Source organism: Antechinus flavipes, chromosome 4 (assembly GCF_016432865.1).
Source record: "Antechinus flavipes isolate AdamAnt ecotype Samford, QLD, Australia chromosome 4, AdamAnt_v2, whole genome shotgun sequence".
NCBI classification, from domain to species: domain Eukaryota; kingdom Metazoa; phylum Chordata; class Mammalia; order Dasyuromorphia; family Dasyuridae; genus Antechinus; species Antechinus flavipes.
This window is the reverse complement of record NC_067401.1, coordinates 39,814,364-39,821,756: the sequence shown is the minus strand read 5'-3', so window position 1 is coordinate 39,821,756 and position 7,393 is coordinate 39,814,364.

Below are 7,393 nucleotides of genomic sequence, written 5' to 3'. Positions count from 1 at the left end.
CTGTTTTTCTTCTTTATAACTACTCTCTATGGTATCCAACTTAGAAAATATACACAGAGTCTCCAACATACTTTTTAGCTTAGATTCACATAGCTGTAATCTCTCTGTTGGTCTGGGATTCCTGCCCCAGTTAGTCTTCAGGCTGTAGATGGGGTTAAAGTTACATCTAAAAAAATCCATTCTGCTTCTGGTGAGCCTTGGAGAAGCTGCCTGCTTCTGTGCTTGCTCCTTTCTTGGTACACAATGTGGGGCTGGTGACTAGTCCCTACCAAAAAGTGCTGCTGCTAAACACATTTCTCCTCCTCAATGTGACCTGATTCCGTGATTCCCCACTGGACAGTGGGTGACAAAACTGCTAGATGGCACATAGGTCTTTGGCAGTGCCCCAGAGCAGTGGGACTTGCTCTTGCTTGCCCAACCTCCTCCTGGGCTCTCCATGGATGCTCCTGACCAGAATCCTTCTCCAGTATCTGCAACTCTCCGTATTTGTGTCCCTGTGCAGACTCTGACAGAAAAATGACTTTTCAGGACATTTTCTTGTATTTTCCTGTCAGGATTTGGCATGATGTGTTTTCTAGATCTATTTGAATGGATTGTGTGCTGTACTGCCGCCCACTATGCCATTTTGGCACTACCTCCTATCTTTTTCTTTTAGTGGGCAACAGTAAGGAAAACTACCTGTGTTCCTATGGTCTTCTATTTCTTTTTTGATATATACCCCAAGAAGACAACTAACCTCTCTCTTGTGATCAGCGTTACAAATTTCAATACTGCTGAATGGGAAATAATTAACTATCACCATTACTCTTCTCCCATACCAAATGGTCTCTTACCTGAGGGCTTCAGGGATTTTATTATATTATTCTTGGGAATAGCTTGTCTTTTTAGAATATCCAACCTTCTCTTTAGGAAGAGCTTCAAACCTATTTTTAAGTTCTAGTTGTTTGGCTACCCTTTTTCTTCTGAGTAACATTATCTCACTCTCCATTATCCTGACTTACAAGGGCAGTTCTCTCTTCTTTGACCTTAGGAAGAATGAAGGGTAAAAAAAAACAGCTTTAATAATCCAGAGTATGGGATTTCTTTCCAATTCCCCTCATCTTCTTCAGAAAAGAGATCAGCTTACACTTGAAATATGGATAACAACTACCTGGTGGCAGAAATAGAAACATGGCTCACTAACTGCAAGTCACTGCACAAATTCCCCCATTTCTCATAGTTTAGATTTTTCAGCCTTGTGAGAGTTACCTTTGTTATAAAGCATCTGTTTAAAACTTTTTTTTTTTTGCAAATAACTTGATTCAAATTCTTTTCCTTTTTCAACTACACCACAGTAACTTCTACCCTTCCCTTTATTGTGATACTAGACTCCTGTCTGACCAATCTGCCCTCTTTGTCACTCTTATCAATTTTCTTAACCACCCAATTATTCCACTTATCTTTTCTTATTAAACTTTGCCTTATCTTACCACTATTACTTATCCTCCTTAAGTCTGCAGTTGTAGGTCCCATTTTTTGATCTTCTTTAATCTTTACATATTTTCCTTAATTGTCCTTGATTTTCTTGCTTTGCATGATGGAGACTAATAGAATTTTGTCCAAAAACAAAAAAAAAACTCACTGGTCACAAAAAACACTTTTTCAACAACTCAAAGTGTAACTCTCTACACGTGGACATTATTACAGTCAATGTTGAAATCAAATTTATTATAGTCTTTGCAACCAAAGATAGAGAAGCTCTATACAGTCAGTAAAAAGAGCTGGAGCTGACTGTGGCTCCAATCATGAGTTTCTTATCACAAAATTTAGAATTAAATGGAATAAAATAGGTAAAACCATCAGACAAAAGCAAAAAAATCCCAAAGAAAAAGAAGAGCTGAGAAAAAAAATTTTAATAGCTGAGGAAAGATAAAAAGGGGAAATTATATCCAATTGAATGCAGAATTCTAAAGAATAGAAAGAAGAGAGAAGGTTGGTTTTTTTTTTGTTGTTGTTGTTGTTGTTGAGTGTGAAAACTGGCTTGAAACTTAACATAAAAAAAAAACACAAAACACCCAACCCTAAGATCTTAGCAATTGGTCCCATCACTTCCTAGCAAACAGAAAGAGAAGAAATGGAAGCATTGTCAAATATTATATTCTTGGACTCAAAGATCATTACAGCCATGAAAGTAATGCTATGATAAATCTTTTTTTATTGTTAAGTTTATTTGCTTTATGAATCATATTGGGAGAGAAAGATCAGAGCCAAAGGGAAAAATCGTGGGAGAGATAAAAAGAAAACAACAACAGAAAAAAAGTGTACATAATATGTGTTGATCTATGTTAAGTCTCCTTAGTTCTTTTTTCTGGATGCAGATGATATTTTCTGTCCAAAATCTATTAGGATTCCTTTGGATCATTGAAACGCTGACAAGTGACAAGTCTTTCACAGTTGATCTTGGCACATTCTTGCCGTTATTGTATACAGTGTATTCCTGGTTCTGCTTGTTTTGCTCAACATCAGTTTATGTAAATCTTTCCAGGTCTTTCCATAAACAGCTTGTTCATCATTTTTTATAGAACAATAATATTCCATACCTTCATGTATCACAGCTTGTTCAGCCATTCCCCAACTGATGGGCATCTACTCCTTTTCCAATTCTTTGCTACCACAAAAAGAGCTGCTACAAACATTTTTTGCACATGTGGGTCCTTTTTCCTCCTTTATGATTTCCTTGGGATACAGACCCAGTAATGGCACTGCTGGGTCAAAGATATACATTCGTTTTATAGCCCTTTGGCACAACTCCAACAATGCATTAATGTATTATGACAAATCTTGCTGACAAAAGTCCGTATCATCAAAGCGATGATTTTTCCAGTAGCAATATATGGCTGGCTAAGTTGTATTATAAATTGTGGTGCTGAAGTAGACTTTTGAGAGTCTTTTAGATAGCAAGGAGATCAAGTCAGTCACTACTTAAGGAAGTTAATTCAGGATATTCACTGGAAGGTCAAATAGTGAAGCTGAAGCTTAAATACTTGAGCCACACAATGAAAAAACAGGACTCATTGCAAAGAGACCCTGATGTTGGGAAAGTGATGTTGGCCTGTGATCTCCTGGCTACTGGCAAAGCATAAAGGAAGGCCTGCTCTCCCCATCGGATAATGTGCAGGAGTCTGGGGACTGAGGGCCGCCTGTCTACCTGAGCGCTGAGCTGGGATGTGTGTATGGAGGCTCCAATGGGTCATCTTGAAGAGGGGACCCTGAAACTCTAAAAATCCTTGAAGGAGAAAATCTCCTTCAACTCTGTCTCAGTGAAGGGCCCCGTTCAAGAGACAAACAGTTTCATCTTTGTTATCTAAGTGGGGTTGGCTCAGTCCTGAAACGAATTAAATTCAATTCAAATTCCAACTCAAAGCTGAAACCTAGCAAGGAGCCAACTTGAGACTCCACCCATGGGCCCCCTTCAGCTTGTAGCCAAAGCTCCTATTATAAAAGAGCCAAACTAAAATCCTCTCTTTGCAGAGGTTCCAAACATGCCAGCTCCATGCTTGGCATCCCAAGGAGCCTCTGCCCACTGGAATACTCCCCTCTTTACCCTCACCTATTTCCCTAACCAGACTTTATGTCTCTCTGTCAGGATTTCTAACCTTACTCTCAATCCCCATAATAAACCTCTTTTATCAATCTAGGTTTTCAGGTCTGTAAATTCCTTTTCAGAGAATCCTTGCGTCTCCAGAAGGGGAGGCTCCCTACCCTTGCACTGAATCTCAAGGAGTTGCAGGGGAGCCAAACCTTTCCATTTGGTTCCCTGAACCCCGAACCTGCCACTAGACCTTATCATTTAACTCCCTGACCACCACTAATCTCATTTTGGTTCCCTAAATCTAGACCTTATCATTTGGTTCCCTTGACCGGAAACCCCAAAAACTAGACATCATTGGTGGCCAAAAGGAACCCCAAAACTTTGGACACTCAAAATCACATTGGGTTTTGAGCTGTTGGAGCAGTATTCTCCCAGAGAGAATATTTGCGTTGTCTGACAAAAGGCCTCCTTTTGTCTCACTCTATATCTAAAGACCAGATTTGGGCTGTGAGCAGTATTCTCCTAGGGAGAATATCTGCATTTTCTGACAAAAGGCCTCCTTTTGTCACACTCTATCCCTAGAGATAGTGGGACTGGGAAATCTGAAACTAAATACCTTTGCTTCTTCCTTGAGCAGAGATATTTGGCTTGAGAAAATCCCCTAACTGGTAAGCTTAAACTCCCCCTGCCCAGTCCCTCCAGAGACAAAGGGCCTTCCTTTGCATCCATCTCAAGGTACCCCTAAATTCCTTTTTCTCCCGCCAGACCTGAATCCTGGGCCTTCCAGCTTTTCCAGGATTCTGCTTTTAAAGCCCTGCCCTCAGGCAGGAACTCCGAGACACAAGAGGAAGTGTCTCTTTAAGAAAGCTGAACTCCCCTCCCCCCTAGACCAAGGAGACACATGGCCATTCTGGTGATGACTGATTTCCCATTTGGTGACTGTTCAGAGTTTTTTTTTTCCCTGGTAGCCCTCCCCTTTCTATAGCAGGAAGGGACAGCTCGACACCCCAGGGCATGGTCGACCCTGTCTGGAGCTTCTACACTCAGCAGAGTTTTTCCATAGGGACGCTTATGGCATAAAACTCCTGTGAATTGACAAAAATTAAAGTTTTTGTCATATCCTTCTCTCTCTGAGGGATGCTTATAGAGAATGAAAAAGCTATGGAATTGGGGGGCTTGGGGCTTGGGACCTGTTCCCCTAGTAGTAGGCTGTCTCTTACTGCAGAGACACTTGACTTGAAAAATACCTCCACCTCAAAATTTGAAAATTTGAACACTGATTAGATTAGCTGAAAGGGATCCAATCTCCCTCCACCCACCAACTCTCTAGAGTCAAAGGAGCCTTCTTTGCATCTTAAAAGTGCACTCTTAAAGTGCCTTCTTTTTTTTTTTTCAAATCCTAGTACTGATTCTGACTTCTGCCCTCAGGCAGCTGAGACACACCCAGTAGAAGTAGCTCTTTCAAAGCTGAAACCATCCCAGCTTAAGGAGATACTAGGGACCTACCCCCAAAATTTTTCCAGGGATCCAAAGCCAATATACTAAGGCCAAAACTGGAGGAGCCCATTTTGAGCCCTCGGCATTTCTCTCACTCTGCTGTTACAAACAGTTGTTGGTTTTTTAACTCTATCTCACCTGAACTAAAACCTGAGACTCCCAGCTCTTTTCTTCTCAGGACAACTTCTGCCTCCTGGAAAAGACACTCAAATCAGAGGGGCCTTTTTTGTTTTGTTTTGTTTTTGTTTTCATAATTATAACTTTTTATTGACAGAACCCATGCCTGGGTAATTTTTTTACATTATCCCTTGCACTCACTTTTGTTCCGACTTTTCCCCTCCCTCCCTTCACCTTGTTAAATAGGTTACAGTATATCCTAGATACAATATATGTTTGCAGAACCAAACAGTTCTCTTGTTGCACAGGAAGAATTGGATTCAGAAGGTAAAAATAACCCGGGAAGAAAAACAAAAATGCAAAGAGTTTACATTCATTTCCCAGTGTTCTTTCTTTGGGTGTAGCTGCTTCTGTCCATCATTGATCAATTGAAACTGAGTTAGATCTCTTAGTCGAAGAGATCCACTTCCATCAGAATACATAGAGGTACCTTGTTAATTCAGATCCCTCCCAGACCAGGAACCTCAGAGATTTGTGCTGTAGATGTCACGGAAACTGTCCAAGGAGACCCCAGTCCTTGTCCTGAGTTTGAGCAGGAGGAGTACTGGAGGAACTGCCTTTCCACCACCACAGTGAAACACCACAGAGGTTGGACTGGCCCCTCCAGAGTACACCTCGGGGGCCAGTAAGCTGGGTGGGTAGGACTGCTATTTTGCTCTCCCTCTGGCCCCTTCCTCCTCTCCCCATAAAGAGTGGGGATAGTAGGGGGGAAGGTGAAGGACCTTTGCCTAAACCATCTTGGGGATTTTATGGTGTGATTGAGTTACCAACTCTCTCTCTTCTCAACCTCCCAAAAAAGGATTAAAAAAAAACAAACAGCACAGTAAAGAGATTTCTAAAAGCTTAAACTTCATTCTTATCTTGATCTGCAGCCCTGGCAAGCAGGGACACTCCCATCCCTAGACTCTGCCTCACAAAAAGATCAGTGGCTGTTTTTAATTCAAAAGCCTCTTAATGGAAGAGGTCTAAAAATTAACCCTGGGATAGCCATTAACCCCAGGGATTCAGAGCATTAAAAAAAAAAAAAAAAAAAAGCCAGTGGACATCAGTGGCTTATTAAACCGTATAGATATCAAGGCCTCCTGCCTAGCCTGACTCTCTGAGTCCATCACACTCTTAATCCCTGCCACCCTGAGCTCACCCCAGGAGAAATTAGCTTTCCTGGAAATTGGAGTGAAAGGGCTAAACTCTAGGCTACTTAACACTTTTTACTATAGACAAAGAATCTTTTTGCTCCTATCATTTTATACTTTGGTATTCGGTATTGTTAAATGGGCCATCAGTATTCTTAAAAGCAGCCCACAGAAGGGACCTGATGCATTTCCTGCTAAAACCCCATTCCTGAATGTCCTCATTTCCACCCTGGAGGACACCCCACTTTTAATCTGCTCCTGGGATCTCTTTTCTCTAGGCTTCAAACTTTGGATTTTCAACTGCCCTTCAGCCGGGAGAACATGGGACGACTGCCTGGGGACGGCTGACCAGGACAAACACCCCTTAGATGCCCTGCTGCCGTTTTTAGACCTCACACCTCACGCTTCACCTCCTGGCATGAACCCCCGAAATCTCTATGACCGTTGCCAGCTCGAAGCAGTTAAGAAGAGATTGTCTCTCCTTTATCCCAAATGCATTTGGAGGTGACTGCTTGAGGGGGGAATGAAGAGGGAACCCTAGAACTCTAAAAATCCTTGAAGGAGAAAATCTCCTTCAACTCTGCCTCAGCGAGGGGCCCCACCCGAGGGACAGTTTCATTCTTGTTATCTAGGCAGGGTGGGCTCAGTCCTGAAATTCATTGAATTCTATTCAAATTCAGCTCAAGCTAAATCCCAGCTTATAGAACGCCACCCATGGGCCCCCTTCAGCTGGTAGCCAAAGCTCCTATTATAAAAGAGCCAAACTAAAATCCTCTCTTTGCAGAGGTTCCAAATATGCCAGCTATGCCATGCTTGCTATGCCAAGGGCCTCTGCCCACTGGAATACTCTTCCCAGTGCCATCCCCTCTTTACCCTCAGCTATTTCCCTAACCAGACTTTATTCCTCTCTGTCAGGATTTCTAACCTTACTCCCAATCCCCATAATAAACCTCTTTTATCAATCTAGGTTTTTGGGTCTATAAATTCTTTTACAGAGAACCTCCGTGCTGTCAGA